Source organism: Thermobia domestica, chromosome 18, assembly GCF_964235325.1.
Source record: "Thermobia domestica chromosome 18, izTheDome1.hap1.1, whole genome shotgun sequence".
NCBI classification, from domain to species: Eukaryota; Metazoa; Arthropoda; class Insecta; order Zygentoma; family Lepismatidae; genus Thermobia; species Thermobia domestica.
This window is the reverse complement of record NC_137471.1, coordinates 67,121,457-67,143,088: the sequence shown is the minus strand read 5'-3', so window position 1 is coordinate 67,143,088 and position 21,632 is coordinate 67,121,457. Positions and strand designations below refer to the sequence as shown.

General features: G+C 37.2%; 1 protein-coding gene and 1 pseudogene across 1 annotated transcript in view; one reads left to right on the top strand and one right to left on the bottom strand.

Annotated features, from left to right (window-relative positions):
• The window catches only part of LOC145674868 (thiamine-triphosphatase-like), a 578,824-nt gene that overhangs the window by 224,646 nt on the left and 332,546 nt on the right, over window positions 1–21,632 (bottom strand). The gene's annotated exons all lie outside the window — the stretch shown is intronic.
• LOC145675118 (protein GVQW3 pseudogene) lies at window positions 13,302–13,829 on the top strand (annotated as a pseudogene).

Sequence of the window (21,632 nt, the reverse complement as noted above, 5' to 3'; positions counted from 1 at the left end):
ATAGAAAAAGAGGACTACTAACATCAAGAAATGTGTCGTTGGACGTTCGTAAACGATTTATTAAGACACTGGTATGGAGCGTGGCTCTGTACGGATCAGAGACGTGGATATTGAGAAAAGCTGAAATATCCAAGCTGGAAGCATTTGAAATGTGCTGTTGGCGCAGAGTGTTGCGCATATCATGGACCGAAAGGAAAAGAAATGAAGACGTACTAATGGAAGCTAATGAAGGACGACAGATCATGAAGATAATAGGAAAAAGATCAAACAGCATGCTTGGCCATCTTATTCTACACTCCAATTGGATCACTGTGCTGATAGAGGGAAAGGCAGAATGAAAACCAGGAAGACCAAGGATAGAATATCTAGATGCAATTACGAAGAAGAGGCCTTATCAAAGTATAAAACAACTCTCCCAAGCGAGAGAAATTTTTAAAATTTCGACGTTGCCCACCAACCTATGGTTGAGGTGAACAAGAAGATACTGATTTTTTAAAGCAAATCTTAATTGTGAAAATGTTTGATCCTTCACTGATTTTTTAAAAGCAAATCTTAATTATGGAAATATTTGCTCCTTCACTGATTTTTTAAAGCAAATCTTAATTGTGGAAATATTTGATACTTCACTGATTTTATAAAAGCAAATCTTAATTGTGGAAATATAAAATCCTTCACTGATGTTTTAAAAGCAAATCTTAATTATGGAAATATTTCATTCTTCACTGATTTTTTAAAAGCAAATCTTAATTGTGGAAATATTTGATTCTTCACTGATTTTTTTTAAAGCAAATCTTAATTGTGGAAATATATGCTGCTCCACTGATTTTTTAAAAAGCAAATCTTAATTGTTTAAATATTTGAACCTTCACTGATTTTTTGAAGCAAATCTTAATTATGGAAATATTTGTTCCTTCATTAGCTTTGTCAAATCTTAATTATGTAAATATTTTGTCCACAAATTGCCGTTTAATAACAGGATTGTTTCACGGATTTTTTCTGTAAATAGTATTATCTTTTTCGCGAAAAATTGACTGAGACCAACCCCCAACTTTGATGTGCTATAAGACTCAACAACTGAAGACCTACAAATCGAAATATTTCATATCCATACTAAGCTTGTTAATGTTTAGCAGCATGCCAAATTTGGTCAAGATAGAGTAAGTTTCATCGATTGTTTTCGAGGAGAGTGTGAAAAATTGATTTAAATATGTGACTAAGTGCATACCTCAACTGTGGTGGTCCATACTACTGGAATCAAAGGCCTACACATCATAATATTTGATACAGTACTAAATTCGTCATGGTCTACCAGCGTGTTAAGCTTGGACAAGATTATCACCATCTTGTTTGCCATAGCTATAGCGCGAAATCTGCAGAGTGAGTGCTGAATCTCCTCGATAGCCTTGGCAACAACAAACATGTGGACTGGAGCATTGTCATGTGGTATGTGAGCTCAAAGCACAGTGACTGTGCTCAACGAACTGACACAGCCAGACAGTTGAAATTGATACATTATTACCAGTGGCATGATATTTTACCGGTCAGGCCGAAAACTTTCGGAAATACTATCATATACATCAGTGATGTCAACGACCCAGCAAGATCACCTGAGTCAAGACTTTTATAGGGTCATTCAGGTGTGGGTTTGATATATTATATATATGAATCAAATTCACACCATTACTTTAGAAGTCCATAGAAAATTAATGGTCTTCACTACTAGAGTTCAAACATACATCTGATCTATTCCGATGTGGTATTTTTCAATTAAAATACATATCTTGCATAATTCAAATTTAATTTCATGTTATTCATTTTCCTATACTCAAGATAATAATAGTAGTTTTGAACACAGATTATACAAAAGGATTTATTGAAAAATATTCGGCTCAGTGGCGTATGTTATATTCTACATAAGTTTAACGGGCTTGCTTGACTAAACTTTGGCATTCCTCATAAGAAAAGCATGCATTACGTCTTATGCACCTTGCAGTTATCTTAGAGTGTAATGTTTTGACACACACACACGCACACACACACACACAATGTACGCACTAAGAAAGAAAGAAAATGATTTAGTGAGTAAAGAGAGACACCGGGGAGAATCATGCTTCTTAGAAATAGCTAAGCAGCCTTATACATACTCTGTTCATGTACTATGATGTTTTGGTGTTTCTGGGTCACCAGCTTTGGTTAGTCAAGGCTCACGGGTCTAACTGCTTCAGGATTTACCAGGTCACAGGTCAGATGAAACGTTTCACCACTGTTGTACAGACAGCCTTACTCATAACTGTAGCAGGATTGATAGCCACTAACTGCCACGACTCCACAAGTATTAATTTAATGGTGTGTGTCACACAACGCAAACTACTAAGTTATTTATTCGTGACAATTAACATTTAGTTACAGTAACACCACTTAGAGGGCATAAATGGGCTAAATCAATTTTGAATTAATAACTAACTAGCTCTATGGCCTATGGAACCCGGGGGTTCAATGCCGCGTTCACAAAAGCTCTCCACTGACTTCTGTCCTTACCCAACTGGATCCAGTTTCTACTTTGTACTCTGTGAGATCCATCTTAATATTATCTTTTCATCTTCACCTAGCTCTCTCTAATGGACGTTTTCCTATTGGGATTTCCAGTAAAAACTTTAAAAGCGTTCCTACATTCTTCCATTCTGGTTACATGACCTGTCCACCTGAGCCTCCTAGAGTTGATAACCCTAACAATGTTTGGTAAACGATATAAATTGTGCAGTTCCTCGTTATGAAGTTTCCGCCATTCCTCATTTCCGTTCCTCTTGGGTCCGAATATTCGCCTCAGGATTTCATTCTCAAATACTTTTAGTCTGCGTTCTTCCTTCAGAGTAAGCCATGAAAAATTAATTCAATAAAGATTAATTGTTGTAAGACGGCCTAATTATTTAAAAGATTAATTGAGAAAGAAGATTTATTTAACTTAAAGATTCACTGGGCAAGACAGCTTACTTAAATAGGATGGATATACATTTCGAATAAGACAGCCTGCTTATACAAAAAATTCACTTTGTTACACGATCAATTTACAAAATTTATCGGTTGTAAGAGCACATAATTAAATGTGTGATTCATTGGCGATAACACGATCTACTTAATACAAGATAAACTGAAGTAATACGAGGATCTACTTAAATAAAAGATAAATCGGGTTAAGAAGATGTACATTCTGTGACTCGTAACACAAAAAAGGAAGAAAAATGACCATAGTAAGGCAAAAGTTTAGTAAAGGCAACTCATTTATTTATAATATTTAATAAGGGATGCTAACGGTTTAGTTCATTTTTATGTTATAGGTAGTTTAAGTCCAAATACAACCGGCATATTAAGAGTATTTAATACAGGGTGTGACAAAATTTATTAGCACTTTGGTTCACTACAGTGGAGTTTACCGGGGACTATATAGTACGTTGATCTACAGTTTATTCTGAATCCGAACCACATATCGGAAATCGAACCCAGATCCTTTGCACCAAAGCTGTATAATACCATAAAAGCATTTTATTACCCATCACTAATCAAGTTTGGATTGAATATCACCATGATCAATAGGGCTACTATGAGACGAGAAGAGATAAAATTTTTATAACGAGGTATGGGATCAGACAGAGCTCGTCTAATGGAATCATATATATTCACTAAGACGAGACTTCGCTTTCTCGACAATTCAAAATGAGACAGACTTTAGTTGTCTTGTAGGTGACGCTAATTTCCTATATTATATTAAGCACCAAAAAAACTTGTTTTAACACTAATTTAATCAGAAACTCTGTATTTCGATTCAGACATATATTGAGGACTACGGCATATATTGAGATTATAAAACTCGAGGGTCCTTTGAATTTTTTTTTTCAGCTTTCGTTTTATCGTTTAAACATTTCACTATACTTCTTTGAATTCGCCTTAACATGTATTCCACTGATCAATCACTTCACCAAGCTTTATGGAATTTTATTCAACATATGTTCCAAATACCGAACATTTCACCAAGTTTAATTGAATTTTATTTAACAGTGTTCCATCTACCAAACATTTCACCAAGTTAAATTGAATTTTCTTCAGCATGTGTTCCAACGTTTAACCATTTCATCAAGTTTTTATTATTATTATTATTATTATTATTATTATTATTATTATTATTATTATTATTATTATTATTATTATTATTATTATTATTATTATTATTATTATTATTATATTCTTTGCAATATGCATTTCACCGTTTAAACATTTTGCTATGCTTCTGTAACTTCTCTTCGACATGTGTTGCATCGTCAAACATTTCATCAAATTTATTTTCATAGAATTCTACTCAGTATTGAATTTGTCTCTCCCATCCAGGGGCGCTCCCACGGGTGATCCACCGGGTCCGGAGCCCCCAAAACGTCCTAATTCAATATACGCTTATACACTTTTACTTTGTACGTTTGTACATACACTTTCTCAATAAAACTATATTTTTTTTAACAGAGGAATGATTGATGTAGTATGAAAAGTTGATGTTACACTTCATGTGTGCTCTTTCTCTTATAAAAACATTCTAGTTCTATCATTTTGTTCTGAAAAATATAGGTGGAAGCATTTTATAATTACTTATCGTCTTTTCGGGTGCAGAATAATACCTGTTCAATACTATATAGACGTACTGGCTGGTAGTATTGGACCCCTAAAATTTTCTGGGTGCACACATGCTCCCATAAATGCTCTTTTTTGTTTGTTTGTTTGTCACCATTACTTTAATAAAGATAACGTTGGACAATCTCTCACTTATATTTGTTTGTTCTCTTACTAAGAGTGAAAGAAGCAAGGTACGATGTCGCAGAGCACCAAGTTGCAAATTATCTGTAGTAACTATAAAGATGATTCGTGATTTTAACTTCGAATGAGTATATTAAGGAGATTGGTTTAACAAGCTACTTTACATGTTTACTCGGTCCATTCGTGTGTCCCTCCGGGAGACACAAAATCTCAACAACTACTACTTGAAGAATCACCATCAATTTTGAACAGGGTATAGAGAAATCAAACGTTAGAAGTCGAGTTCGGTAATGGAGGTGATATTCAAACTGAAGTTGTAGCAATCAATCGTTAAAGCTTTTAACTTTGCTTACTATAGAGGAAAAAAAACGTTAATAAAGATTGATAAGCGGTTTCTTGCAATCGACTAAGTGTCCCAAGAATACATTTCATTTCCATTCTTAATTATATACTAAAACCAGAAGTGATAGAAACCCACTACATAGGGATGCGCACAAGACAAGATTTGTGGCTGTCTCGTCTCGAAAATGTGCTGTAAAAGTGATGTCTCGACTCGAAAAGTGAATATTTTACTATTGGAAGAGCCGTGTCTCGACTCGAATTTTGTCAGGAAAATCGTGTCTCGACTCGTCTCGTGCGCATCCCTACCACTACAGCTTCCGGTTTTAATATTGATCTACAAAGAGCAAGAACTATAAGAGACAGCATGAAGTTGTTTCTTGAAATCGATTTAGTGTACTGAGAATAGGTACCATAGTCTCTCTTAGCCCTTTATTCAAACCGAAAGTAACAAAAGTCAACAAGTTCCCGTTTGAAATTGATTGTTATAGAGTAAAAGTAATAACAGATAACAAGAAGCTGTTTTCTGCAGTCAATCAAGCGATCCGAGAATATATTCCGTCCACTCTAATCTCTCTACTAAAACCGAAGGTGGTGGAGATCTGTTTCAACATTATTTGAGAAAATATAGGGTGCCCCATATAGGACGCAACTTTTGAAATGCCCGCCATTTCTCTTTGGTGAGTTGGCAGCAGTGAATATCACACGATTTTCATTTGTTATCTCTGTGGCAAGTAATCACGGAGCACCGAATAGCGAATGCGTTCCACGAAGTTTGTGAATAGTCTCTCTGCACATTATTCAACATATTTGTAATAAGTTTTCACTCTTACAACATGTTCATCAGTCATGAAGCCCTCCATTCCTATCCGCTCAGAAAATAGGTGATAATCATGCGCTATTCGGTGCTCCGTGACTACTAACCACAAACACAACAGATGATAATCGTGTAACGTTCAGTGCTACCAACTTACTAGCACAGAAAGGGCGGGCGTTTCAAAAGTTGGGTTCTTTATGAGACACCTCTTATAATGCCATTAGTAAACCTTAAATATAATACAAATAGGTTGCAATGGTAACATTAAAGCTTTGGAGTGGAGAATGAAGTGTGAGAGATAATTCATTGTTGAAAGGAGACAGGATTTTACATTTATAAATGTGTACTGCCGCTTCCAGACTCCCCTCCAGTACATCATAGCTTTTGCATGGGCAGTGATGAACAGGGAGAAATGCTGAGAATTGTTTACGGCCAGACAGTGGCAGGAGAACTTAGACTGTCAAGTAGTTTTTAAAAAAATGTTAAAACGGGTAGGGAAGAAGAGGACGCTTTTAGCCAGCGTGCCCCCTAGGAAGACCAATCGGATAGAACAACTCTTGCGAAGAAAGTTTCTTCGTCATACCGCTATAGAAGGAAAAATTGAAGGAAATCGAAAAATAGGAAGAACACAACTGATTGATGATTTGAAAAATACAAGAAAATATTGGGAGTTAAAAGAAGAGGCTAAAGATCGAGAAACGTGGAAGAGACATTACCAGGCCCAAAGCTAAAACTGAAAAAGAAAACATTAGTCCCAGGACCAATCCTTAATAATAATAATAATAATAATAATAATAATAATAATAATAATAATAATAATAATAATAATAATTATTATTATTATTATTATTATTATTATTATTATTATTATTATTATTATTATTATTATTATTATTATTATTATTATTATTATTTTCATGTTATGTACACCGTGACACTGTTACTTGATTTGAAATGTCAACTCAATAATGGAATATACGTACAGACATAATGGATAGAATGTACCAGTTAATCTATCTGCTTTTGGTATGCCGCTAATTACAGAACCCGCAAAAAATGCTAAACCTTTCTACAGTTGCAAATCGAAAGCAGATAGATGAGTTGTGATAACGGTATCAGATGCAAAGTCGTATTGTCTAGTTCACTATGTTTCTGCTTTTCGAATATTTTTATTTGTTTTGAAGATATTGCAGAAAATCTCTAAAATTAGTGGTAGTTTAATTTCGCTGTAGTGAAGGCCCTTAAGTGAATAACAGTTAGTATGCGGAATCCGTGCCTTTTATTTTCAAGTGATTAAAGCTCTATAATTAAGTGTTAGTTTCTTTTAGCAGAATACCCGTTCTTCGCACGGGGAAAATAAGTCTCATTTTGGGCATGAAGGGTTGAATTTGGATTTAAATAACATCGGAAGTGTCACTGTTCGTCTCAGCGACCCCGCAAACTATGGACTCGACACTAATATCGGTCTTTTCGATCATTTTTAAATACCTCCTTCATCCCTCTCTCCTAAGTTGCACCGTCAAAGTGAAATGATAAAAAACATCCCAGACCCGAACCTGATTTCCATGGTAAATTTGATCGAGATCAGTGTTGTGGTTTAAGAATTTTTAAGTTTTATTTATGTTTTGCATCTTCCTCCTCCCCTAAGTTACACCGTCAAAGTGAAAGATAGAAACCATTCCCGGCCCGAATCACATCTATGTTGAAAATTTGATCGCGATCGGTCAGGTGGATCAAGAGTTATTAAGTCACAAACGTAATCACTTTCATTTTTATGTATTTTTGTATATCTCCCCCTCCTCCTCCCCTCCCCTAAGTTGTGCCGTCAAAGTGAAATGATAGAAAGACATCCCAGACCTGAACCCAATCTTTCTGGCAAACTTGATCGAGATCGGTCTCATGGTTCAAGAGTTATTAAGTTTTATTTATATTTATTTATCTACTCCTCCCCTCCCTTACGTTGTATCGCCAAAGCGAAATGATAAGAACCACCACAGTCCCGAACTTCATCTATATTGAAAATTTGATCGAGATTGACCGAGTGATTCAAAAGTTATTAAGTCAAAACGTAGTCACTTTCATTTTTATGTATTTTTATATATCACACCCTCTCCCTCCCCTAAGTTGCATTGTCAAAGTGAAATGATATAAAGATATCCCAGGTCTGAACCTAATCTTTGTGGCACATTTGATCGTGGTTCAAGAAGTACAAACTCAGAAAAATAGTGACTTTCATTTGCATGTATAAATTTAATTATTATTTCTTAACTCAAAAGAAATAAATCATTTACGGGTCTGCGAGAATTGAATACTGTCACCACAAAGAATTAATCAAAGCTCTTCCAGAAACTAATTCCATTTTCGCCCAAAATTTCTTCTTGCTTCTTCTGTCGCCATGTGTGATCGCCCACTTCATCTCTTAATGCACGAACAACATGTTAATTGCTGTGTGATTTTTGTGGCTATCTCAGCTTGGAGTAGAAAAAAAGTTTTCTAACGAAATAGTGATTATTGGAGCAAAGCACACATGCGATACGTCACTTAATGCGACTTCCAGGAAGCGGGTGTCGATGTTGGGAATTGCTTCCCCCTATCCTCAATTTTCAAATAAAAAAAAAAAAGTTCTTAGATGGGGAAATTAAGAAATACATTGTTGTGCGTGACATACTCAGCAAATCCGTGACGACACAGTTAAAACGAAATTAGTGCGAGATAGACGGAATACTTTGTTCTTCTCAGTCAAATAGACGTTTGTCGCACTTTCTTTTTTCTCTATTTCTTTATATATATGTTTGTTAATTGAAGAAAGAAAAAACTAAAACACACAATATTTTCTCTATTTCTCAGAATCAAACCAACAATCAATTTGAAAGAAATTAAATTTACACGGAATTGTGCGGAAAGATCAGTCTCGCAAAATGGTAGCCTACTATTATTTAACTAAATATATCTGTATCGAGCAAATTCTATTAGAAGGCGTGTGAGATTTAATTTTAAAAGTAATAGGAAACGGACAAAAAGCAGAATGGGTTTTATTTCTTTGTCCTGGAAAAGAAAAACAAGTTAGACCAATTTGATAAGAGAAATGTGATAGTAAAACTATTCATGGCTTTGGATTGATTATTTTAACAAAAGAGACACTGGCCAAAGCTTAAAACCCACTGTATTTTAAATTATAATTTGTAACTGTTTCGGGTATCTAGCATATCCTTCTTCAGACACTATCGAAAATAAAAATCTTCCGTGGGAGTCCGTGGGAGCCAAATCTGGCGAATAGGGCGCATAGATCGTCTGTGACTGCGTCTTTCATTGCACAACAGGCTTCCACGCGACGATTCCTTTGATCATCGGTTGATACAACTTTAATTTCCCTCAGATACTCTCCATTAGTACTAATGCACTTGTTCAAACGATCGTTCCATTGGAAGCACCTTGCAAACGTGGCTCTTTGATACCAGCCAGCGCCATCGTGACATTGTTCGACGTCGTCGACATCGGCAAACCGCTTGCCTTTCAATTCTCTTTTCATCCGACGAAACCGGAAGAAGTCCGTGGGAGACAAATCTGGCGAATAGGGCGCATAGATCGTCTGTGACTGCGTCTTTCATTGCACAACAGGCTTCCACGCGACGATTCCTTTGATCATCGGTTGATACAACTTTAATTTCCCTCAGATACTCTCCATTAGTACTAATGCACTTGTTCAAACGATCGTTCCATTGGAAGCACCTTGCAAACGTGACTCTTTGATACCAGCCAGCGCCATCGTGACATTGTTCGACGTCGTCGACATCGGCAAACCGCTTGCCTTTCAATTCCCTTTTCATCCGACGAAACCGGAAGAAGTCCGCCGGAGCCAAATCTGGCGAATAGGGCACATGGATCGTCTGTGACTGTGTCCTTCATTGCACAACAGGCTTCCACGTGACGATTCCTTTGATCATCGGTTAGAATTCTGAGCAAAAACTTAGCAGCCACTCGTTGCACTCCCAAATCGTTGTGCAAAATGTGCTGAATGGAGCTGTAGAATAACCTGGAAAAGTCTTTAAATTGGTCAATCGTTTTGCATCGAACTTCCCTGATCAGATCACTTATTTTGCTGATGTTCTTGGTTCGCGCACTTAAAGACAACGGGGAACCAAGTTGATCTTCAATTGTCATTTCCTCCCTTTTAAACAGAGCAAACAATTCGTACACTTGCGTTTTACTAAGAGCATGTTCTTTGTAAGCTGTTTGCATAATCTCAGCAGTTTCTGCTGCGTTCTTGCCGAGTAGAAAATAAAACTTCACTGCCTCACGTTGTTCGTGAGAATATGCCATTTCTTCGTGTCACGAGTATACTAAAGAAAACACACAGAACTGCCAGAGAAACCACACGCATCATTATTGTTTGACACCACTTGACATACTGACTGAGGAGAGGTCCTCCCACAGTGCCCTAGCGGCACAACCTCATACTACAAACACACAACGGGAAGGAGTGCAATTCCGGTTATTTTGGGGCCCTCCTCTCTCTCTCTCTCTCTCTCTCTCTCTCTCACACACACACACACACACACACACAGACAAATTATTGATAGTATACAGAAATAAGGGAAAACAAATTACTTATATGTATGTACTGCATACATAAAAAAAGTATTATTACGTGACAGACTCCTCTATCTATTTGCCATTTGTATGCCCCTATAGTTGTGGCACAAATTTTACTAACAGTGGCCTACATAAGCTCAAGGATATAAAAGTAGCCTTTAGGAAGAACAAGAAAAATTGGCTAGTATAATACATACAAAAAAGAAGAAGAAGAAAATCTAGCAAACAATTTGTTTTATGCAGAAGCATGGATTCTGATCACTTTCTGACGATGTATTACCAAAGCATATTAATTATTAATACTACCATAAGTCGTACATACCACCAATATTGGCTCGCGTACCATAAGGCCTTTTCCGGAAACATTATAGGATGATTGGACTAAGCGCGTGACACGTGATAAAGCAAAGTGAAACCAGTTTGAGTGTACAAATAGGTGGTAGATTGAATCTCGTTTGCAGAGTGTGAAATCGTGTTTGTGTAGTGCTTGAGGTGTGGGAATGGGTAAGCGAATGAATGGCAGAAGGACGCAGAATGAATCTGCCATTTCTTTCAAAATGTGTGCAACAGAAATCGGAAAGTGACGTACAGCCATTTCATCAGTGAAGGGATTGCCCGAAATACTATTTAGCGTATTCTACGAAGATTTGAAGACACCGGCAGTGCCAAATACAAGAAGCCACCAGGTCGTCGGGCGCGGCTGATGAGCCAACAGGTAGTGAAGAACGGGAAGTAAGTACTATTCATGCCGAGATAAAAAAAACACAGGTTAGAGACAAATTCAAATTCAAGCTCAAGGCGAATTTTCCCAAGCAATATCTGATATGACAAGCAATGGACGCTGAGGAAAGGGTTTCGGCACCTTACATTACGACGACCACAATAACCACAGACATTTATCTTAATGAATACATTAAGAAGAGATTGATTCCTTTTACCAATGGTTGCAATGTCCTTTTCTGGCCAGATATGGCAATTTGTCACTACGCTACTAAAGTCTTCAATTATCTGAAAGCAAATATATATATATATATACCTTGTTGAAAAAAAGACAACGCCTCTAACGTTCCCCAAGCGAGGCCGATTGAAAAATAATGGTCCCTCTGCAAAGCTGAGTACCGAAAAAGACCAGAACCAGCGAAAAATCTAACATCCTTCATGAACATTTGCTTGCGAAACTCCAAAAAAGTGGCCCGCAGAGTGGCAAGACTCTTATGGTGGATGTAAGGAAACAACTTCTAAAAGTGGGAAGAGAAGGAGTTTATTGCCCACTAAAATAGTTCTCTATATTGTAAAAGAATAATACTAATATAAGTAAATATTACTTTTGGCTTTCATTTACTATTTTTCTTTTCAGTTCCTTTCATATGCATACTACAATGATTCCGGAACATCCCTTAAGTTGAGAAAAATTGTGTTGCGTTCTACAAGAAGATAGGCGAGCATTGCAAAAGAGCGACGAAACATAATTGGGACTGTTTGAAATGTGAATATGGAGAATGAAGAAAAATTCCTTGATAAAATGAAATTAAGTACGTCCCACGATTACGCCGGCTAGGCTAAAGGAGACAGTGATTATGAGAAATGAATGAAATGGTGGGATGAAGAAAGTGGGAGAACTACCAGAAAACCCCCGCACACGGTGTTTGTCCACCACAAACTTCACTTGGCGTGAGCTGGGATCGAACCAGGAACCCCATGCATTAATAGAATAAAATAGCAGTAGATAAAAAGTAGTATCTAATATCTAAAGTGGGGAAGAAACGAAGGGTATTGAACTTACCTAAAGAGAGGATAATAAAGAGAGAGAGAGAGGAGGCTAGTTTATTATTTTAATTCAATTGTCTTATAAGCAGGATATGTGCCACTGTTAAAAGTGTATATCTCATTGTTAGCAGTATATATATATATATATATATATATATATATATATATATATATATATATATATATATCATTGTGTGAAGTGTGCCATAGGGATTACTTGCCAGGTTATAAGGAAATTCATAAGTTCCTTTGGGGAATACCTCGCACAATCTTGCGGGAGTTTAAAACATATATTTTTCAATCGAGCAGGTATGACTTCGAGCGTCATGTTCTACGTACACCGTACTCTCTACGTTGCGTTGTTTTTGAATTACAGCCCTCTGAAGTTTATTTTTCCAATGCTTTCGGCACCTTATATCGCAGAAACTATCCCTCACCGACCAAAGTTCCAGAGGACTTTTTTTTTTTTTTTTTTTTTTTTTGCTAGTCTCGAAGTCGGGAATCAGCTCCCGAAGTTTCTTACCATCCTGTATATATAAATGACTATTGGGAACTTGGGAACGAATAACATAATTTAAGAGCGACAATAATTTCTTTTTCTCAATTTTATTGAAAACTTTGAGAATATTATACCTCAAAAATATCATTTTCTTCAGCAGCTCGATGTGATATTTCGATTAATGCATGATTCATCTTTGGAGAATGTTACAGTTAAACAAAAATAAATAAATAAATAAATAAATAAATAAACTTGAAGAACTAATCATATTTTCGGGTATATCTCATTCTCCGTACTACAAGGTCCATCCTTAAAGTAGTAGGACTGATTTTTTTTCTTTTTACAGACTGACGGCGGTTACTCCCCCTGTTGTTGGTTGAGGTGGGTCTAAGGAAAGACAGGAAGAAGCGCCAGTCGGCTGCTAGCCATAGCAGGGTAAAGATCGCTTGTCATCGTAACCTCTGCGAGTGACCCTCGTCACGCTGCGTCATGGCCAATCTTTTGGAACAGCGTTACGCCATCAAATTTTGCGTGAAGCTCGGTAAAACTGGGAAAGAGACTCATGAAATGATCAAGACGGCGTACGGTGATAACGCCATTGGAAGATCGAGTGTGTTTGAGTGGTACGACCTGTTTAGGGAGGGGAGAGAAGAAGTTGAAGACGCTGCACGGTCAGGACGACCTTCGAGCTCCAAAACGGAGGAAAATGTTGCAAGAGTGAAGAATTTGCTGGACAGTGACCGAAGATTAACTGTTTGCATGATTGCCGATGAACTTGGCATTGCTAAAACCCAAGTTCACGAAATTGTGCACGAACAATTGCAAATGAGGAAAGTTTGTGCAAAGTTGGTGCCGCGAGTGCTGACAGGCGAGCAAAAGAACGTTCGCAAACGGATCTGCCAGAACCTTCTCGAAGAAGTGAGTGAAAATTCAAACTTGTTAGACAATGTGATGACTGGGGACGAGACGAGGACGTTTGAGTATGACCCTGCGACCAAACGTCAAAGCGCGGAATGACGAAAAGGCGCGCATGACGAAATCAAAAGTGAAAAGCATGCTCATTTGCTTTTTCGATTCACAAGGAGTGATCCACAGGGAATTTGTTCCACACGGACAGACTGTCAATGCAGTTTTTTTATCTCCAGGTCCTGGAACGGCTGAGGAAACGCATCGTCCGCGTCCGCCCAGCCATCGCCAACTCCTGGCGACTGCATCATGACAATGCGCCGAGCCACACAGCCTTCCGAGTGGTGGCGTATCTGGCCCAACATAACATTGCAACCTTGCCTCAGCCACCCTACAGTCCCGACCTTGCCCCACCAGACTTTTTCCTCTTCCCCCGCCTCAAAACCACCCTGAAAGGGCATCATCACGGCTCGGTGGAAGCATTACAACAGGCCATGACAAGGCAGCTGAACAGCATTCCAGTTTCCGCCTTCCAGGAAGCGTATGAAAACTGGAAATCCCGCTGGCAGCGGTGTGTGGATGTAGGAGGATCATATTTCGAAGAATATTAACCGTAAGTGTTATTTCTGTCAATATCTTATTTTTAATTGACTCAGTCCTACTACTTTAAGGATGGACCCTGTATGTACCGTCATCTTGCTAGCTCCACAATGAAAACTGTGATGAGAGTAGACCCTATATTTCAGTATCACTTTCAATCTAACAGGTGGCGTGGAGATTGTACAAAATGAATTTTTGAGTTTTATATTAAAAAAAAGAAAAAGAAATTGTTCTCGATTTTCTGCAACTCACCCACATCATTCTGTTCAGTTAATGGAATTTATTGGCTGGTATATGTTTAATGTTTTAAAACGGGTAGGAGAGAAGAGCACACTTCCAGCCAGCATCCTTCGTAGGAAGGTCAATTAAATTGGATACATCTTGCGAGGAAATTGTCTTCTCCATACCGACATAGAAGGAAAGATGGAAGGAAAGCGAGGAATGGGAAGAAGAAGAATACAACTGATTGATGATTTGAGAAACAGAAGAAAATATTAGGAGTTAAAAGAGAAAACTAAGGATCGAAAAACGTGGAAGAAACATTTCCAGGCCTGAATCTAAAATTGAAAAAAAAAATCTTTATTCCCAGGACCTGCCGAAAGGCAGAATACTTAATAATAATATGTTCAATCTATGAACATGTTTTTCGTTATGTATTATAGAGTAATCTATATGTAAAAATAAAACTGATTATGTTTGTGATTTGGTGCCTCTTGAGCCACCCGACCATTCTCGATCAAATTTTCAACATAGATGAGGTTCTGGGCTGGGATGGCTTTTATCGTTTCACTTTGAATTTACAGCGTGGGGAAGGGGGAGACATTTAAGAATGATCAAAAATGAAAATGACTATGTTTGTGACTTATTAACTCTTGAACCATACGACCGATCTCGATCAAATTTTCAACATAGATGATGTTCATGCTTGGCATGTTTTTTTAAATCATTTCACTTTGATTGTACAACTTTGAAGGGGTGGAAGATATTTAAAAAATGATCGAAAATGACTAATATTTGTATCGAATCCATAGTTTACGAGGTCGCTGAGACGAACAGTGATACTTCCGATGCCGTTTAGATCCAAATTCAGTCCTCTATATTCAAAATGAAACGTATTTTCCCCATGCGAACAACGGTATTCTGCTAGTACACAAATATGTGAGACCTGGCTTTCTTAGTAGGTTCATATATATGCTGATATAAATAGATTTGATTTGAAGTTTAGTGTCCCTTTCAGCAGCGAGTCTATATGAGACGTGGACTTACACCTTAACGTAGAATCCAAACCGAAGACTCGAAGCCAGGTCTCCTATGCCAAAAGCGCGTACGCAAATCGCTTAGCCACAAGGTAAATCCTTATATATATATTAAAATAATACTGTATAATAAAAAAAAAAAAATCTGGTTGCTTCAAATATCCTGCAGCAAACGCTACACACACACATGCACAAACATACACACTCATATGACAATAATTTAGGAATCACATAGTCCAAACATCACGCGCAAACCATTATTTAAAAACCGAATGAAAAATAAAAAAGAAGGGGGGAGAATGTGTACAACAAAGATAGAGGAAAATAGTGAATAAATATGTATTCACTATCTCTTTGGAATATCTATGCAAAATAGGCTACAATAAAAATAACATTATATCACTCATAAGGACATGAAATGGGTTCTTGTTATATGTTTTATGAGAATGATACAAGAGCCACAAATAAAAGTGCACTTTTGCATAACTGTCGTGTTTCTTTAATTATATTCTATAGAAAAGAGGACAAGGCGTCGCCCACGCAGACCAGGAGGCTGTCGTACATGTATTTGAAAAAAAAAATCTTTTAATATTATTACCATCATGTATTGTGTGTCTTGCATTTTTTTTTTTTTTTTAAGTTCCACTGTTCAGGACTTCTCTTTTCTTTAAGTTGTCTCCAATCAAGTCGCCAACATCTGAAGACAAGGATAAAGAATTAACAAAATAGAGAAAAGAAGGAATAAATAAAACAAAACAAAAAAATAAAAAAGAAACATGGCTATGGAAGTTAGAAAAAACTGTGTAATTAACTCCCTGTTCATAAATCAACTGGATTCGTTTCTTGCGTGCTACAAAGAACGGTGTTCCTCTGACATCGCACCAGGTGAGGACATATTCTTTTCAAAGTCATTTTTGCCTTCTTTTACTTCTTATTCTCTGTATTTTTATACTTTTATTTTTCTTAATTTCTTCTTTTAAGATCTTCCTTTCATCGTGTATTTTTTTATTTATCCATCAAAGTTTCACTATGACTTACTGTGACAAAGTTTCCATTAAAACAACACACACACAAATAATAACCATTTTATTCTCGTACCTATCACTGCATCTGTTTATTGAAAATCAGATTTTGTTGTAAAAGTTCTTCCTTTTGAAGGGGTAGGTAGAGGGTTGAGTAAATCACAGTCCGGAATCAACTCAAACTACCGGTTTATTATAAAATCTTCAAAATATAACAACATTTTGTATTGTTGTGTTGTTGAATTTGCAAGTTCTAATTTTAATGATGTTCGTAAAGATTCACAGCTTAGTGCGGGAAAAACATTGTTTAATTTCACGAGTGTGATGTCAAAACGTGCGTGAACATCTCAGGATTGCTTTAGTGAAATCCTCGTTTCCAATAGTTCTCGGAAACTGATTTAACTTTTAATTTACTGCTTTCTTCAGCCATAATATCGTTTCAATACGTTACTCCTAATAATGGTAGTGATTTGTGTGTATATGAAATCGAAGTTTAAAATATATTCTTCTATTCTTAAACCGTTTCAAATATGAATGTTTGTTTACCTTACCTACCATTTGTTGAATATGTCGACCGACAAGATATCTAAATTAGATCTCTTCTTCACTCGCCTATCTAAGATATCTACTCACTCAGATTTTTATCTCCTACGTGCCTCATTAGCCACTCCTAGACTGTTATATTTCCTTCGTAGTTCTCCATCCTGGCATGAGACAGATCCTTTGGAACAATATGATGAATCCATCCGACTTGGCCTAGAATCTCTTCTCAACTGCTCTCTCACAGATAACTCATGGCTACAAGCATCTCTCCCTGTGGATCACGGAGGTCTAGGAATTCGTCGAGCCCTTGACTTGGCTACTCCATCTTTCCTTTCATCCATGTATAGCTCTATGCCTTTGATCACTTCTCTTCTTCGCCAGGATATTCATCAGGATTCGGAAGCTGAGATAAATGATTGTATCTCCTAGTGGATATCGTGCGGCGGACTCGATCTACCTGATTTTGATAAGAGAAGTTTCCAAACTTCATGGGACGCTCCTCTTATAGACTCCAGATTATCTTCTATTCTTCAGTCCTCCACCAATCCTGAAGATAAGGCACGTCTTCTTGCTACTTCTTCCCCTGGAGCAGGTGCCTGGTTACAAGCTATCCCAACTTCATCCCTAGGGCTGCATCTTCCCGACGAAAGTTTTCCAATCGCTTGTACGTTACGTTTGGGAGAAGATGTCTGTGAACAACACCAGTGCCCTGCTTGCGGAAGTTTAGTGGATAAGAAAGGTATACATGGCCTATCATGTGTTCACAGTGCTGGCAGATACTCTCGACACTCCACTGTTAACGATCTCATTATGAGAGCCCTCATCTCCTTTGAACACCTTCCGTGAGAGAGCCAATGGGGTGTAGTCGCTCTGATGGCAAGAGACCTGACGGAATGTCTTTGGTGCCTTGGAAACAAGGGAAAGCTTTAATATGGGATTTCACTTGTACCGATACCTTAGCTCCCCCATCTTCCTTCATCTTCCACAAAAGCTGGGACGGTTGCAACTCGCAGAGAATATGTAAAGAGACGAAAATATAACAACCTCTTGGACAAATACCACTTCGTCACCATAACCATTGAAACTTGTGGGTCCTGGGGTCAGGAAGGTCTGAACTTCATTAATGAAGTTGGGCACCGCATAACTATTACCACAGGAGACACCCGAGCCTCATCCTATCTTATACAAAGAATAAGTATGGCCGTGCAAAGAGGGAACGTAGCAGCGATGCTAGGAACTCTCCCTCCGGGAAAAGCTTTGGACGAAATTTTTCTTTTGTAATCACTCTCCTCTCACCAAACTCTCACAATTGCTACTAGACGAAGAATCAACCATTTTCATATATTTCCATATATTTATAATATTTAAAATGTAATTGGCCCTAGAACCGTTCCTTGTGGCATTCATTTCGATAGTTTCCAATTTCGGACAGTATATTTTGTTACATAAATAGCTACAATCCTCATCAAATAATAAGTGATAATTAATAAAACTAATATTTATATAACGTTCTAAATTAGAATATTGACAAATATACTGGAAACTTTGCAAAAAAAAAAAAAAAAAATTATTTACAGAAATAATATAATACAATGCGACGTAGAGAAAGGTAGCCCAAGACTTTACAGCCGTAGAGGACAGGATCTCCAGAGTTCCGAGCAAGCTAAGTAAGTAGAGTGCTGAGCGTGATAGCAGCTCTTCTTATTCATTTTCTTACTGCAAAATCATGTTTGTATGCCTGTATTAGTCCTATCTGCTGAACTTTTCTTCAAATACATTGTGAATAATGAATAAAAGAAACTGAACCTGTGCGTTTGGAAACAGAAAAGACACTATTAATCACTGCTTTCTGAAAATCAAGAGTCACTTTCTTAGGAGAAAATATCTGATTTGTCTCTTCAGTCTTGTTCTAAATGTTCTCTAACATACGGCATGTATAGTTATTTTCTTCGAATTAAATAGAAAAAATTAAGAAGATAAAGAGATAATATTGGTCTATGTTCTTCCAATGAATAGTGTACAATCGCTTAAATCTCTATAGCTATATAAAAATGAAAGTAACTATGTTTGTGACTTCATATCTCTTGAACCACCCGACCGATCTCGATCAAATTTTAAATATAGATGAGGTTCGAACCTGTTTTCTCTATCATTTCACTTTGATGGTTCAACTTAGGGGAGGAGAGGAGGAAGGGTAGATATTTAAAAATGATAGAAAATGGCCGATATTAGTATCGAATACACAGTTTTCGGGGTCGCCGAGAAGAACAGTGACACTTCAGATGCCATTTAAATCCAAATTCAGCCCCGTGACTTGAGGGAGGAGGAGAGAGAGATATTTAAAAATAGAGTAGAGGGGGGCAAGAGTACGTGGGGGGTAAGGATACGATTCCCTAAAATCAGGTGAATATATTCGCGTATGGCAATAATGCGTCACGTGGAGTTTGATGTTAATGGCGTCTAGAACCTAAACAAATTTGAGTGTGCTGCGGTAAACTACAAACTATCTAGGTAATTATTTATGTTTTTCTAATAGTTCGATATAATATTGGAACATAAGTAGTTAATGAATAACTTACACAATTTTATAACGATTTCAAAGTACTATAAAGCGTTAGTTTCTAACATATCCATTGTTTGACAGGATGGAGTAAATTGACTTTCTTCCAACAGTTGGCTGTACAACATCACGGGAAAGTCAATTGTGAGGTGAGGGGGCAAGGGTACGCAGATACCTACGGGGCAAGGGTACGCGTGCGTACTCTTGCCCCTTCTGTTCTATGAAAAAGAATCAAATTTGATTTAGAACTAACAATCAAAAAAGAATGTAGATTCCGTTGTAATAGAGAGTGACGGCAAACTTTACGAATACTGGTTCCCATATGTAGCCTCTAACGTTAAGAATTCTGAAGAATCCTGATATTTTCTTATGTACGAGGGATAAATTTTTATTCTAAATTCCATTCCTTACATAACAGTATCTAAGGTGGTGTTTGAGTTTTCGAAACAGATAAACGTGCGAGATAGTGACATCTGCAGTTATTGAATAACGTTACGCTTGCTTATTTTATTCAGGTTTCAGAAATACTACGCTTTGTCCTCTTTTATCTTAAATGTCAGTAGTCTTCAGTAATAAATTTCAATGGGCCTTATGCAGAGTCATTCTGACACGTGATTAGTGCCATACTAAAAAGTTCGACTACCGTATGTTTCCTGTAGTGGTCAGTCCTTTAGTAATCATACGTTAAAACGACTCTGCATAAGGCGGTATCAGCCCAATGATTGGTAAGGGATTCTATAAAGATGTATGAAGCTAACCTAACCTAACATTTGACAATATGTAGCTTCATCAAGGATAGGTCGGGAAGTTTTTAAGTTACCCTTGTAGGTGGCAAGCATTCTGTAACTGATGGAATAAGCTGGAAATATATTTTTATAAAGGGTCTAAATATTATCTGATTTTTTTGTATCTATGCATTCCTATTACTGATATAAGGAGAATTAAGGATTTTTCTTTTCTTTTTTTGAATGAGAATCTGCAACGTCTTTAGGTACAATAAAGGCAGTAGGCCTATTTACCGAAGAAATGGAGAACGAATTAGTGTAATATATCACATTACTGGATCAATTCTTCTATGAATTAACTTTAAAAGATATAAGAAGAATGGCATACAATTTTGCTGAACGTAACTAGGTGCCCCATATCCTTTAGTCGTGTGAATCGAATGGCAGAAAGAGATTGGACAGAGTCTTTCCGTCGTAGACATTTAACAAGTGCTTTGCAACAGCCTTCAAAGACTGGTCTGGGTAGAGCTCGTGGTTTTAGCAAACCACAAGTTGAATGTTTTTTTAATTGTCTAAAAGATCTTGTAAGACAAAACGTCTTTTCTCCACGGGATATCTACAACATGTACGAAACTGGAATAAACACGGTTCCTCATAAAGTGCCAAAAGGCGACTAAAACTCAGTTGTGAATAAAACTGTATCTAGTGATTTTGGAGTTAACATAACAGCTGTTTCATGGTGAGTGCATCTGGTTCCTTTATTCCCCAGATATTTCCCACAAAACAAATGAAACAAGAATTATTCGATGGTTCGCCGCCAGGTTCTCTGGGAATATCTAATTCTGGTTCATCAACTCACAACTTTTCGTAGAATGGTTATATTATTTACACCAACATGTGCGATCAAATTCGGTTACGAAAAAGGTATTTTTACTTGTTGACAATCAGACCTCTCACATTTCAATCGAAGCGATTGATTTCTGCAAGGAAAATAGGATAGTGATGTTGAGTTTACCACCAAATCCCAGTCATAATTTGAAACTATTAGATCGCTCCTTTTTTTGACCCGATGAAATCCTGATATTCACTGTGTGTGATAAATGGATGAGGAACCATCCATCCCAACATCCCACGAGTTTGTTTACTGAGGCTTACTACAAAAAAGACTCATAAAATGCTTCGTGTGGAGTGTTGTACTGTATGGGGCG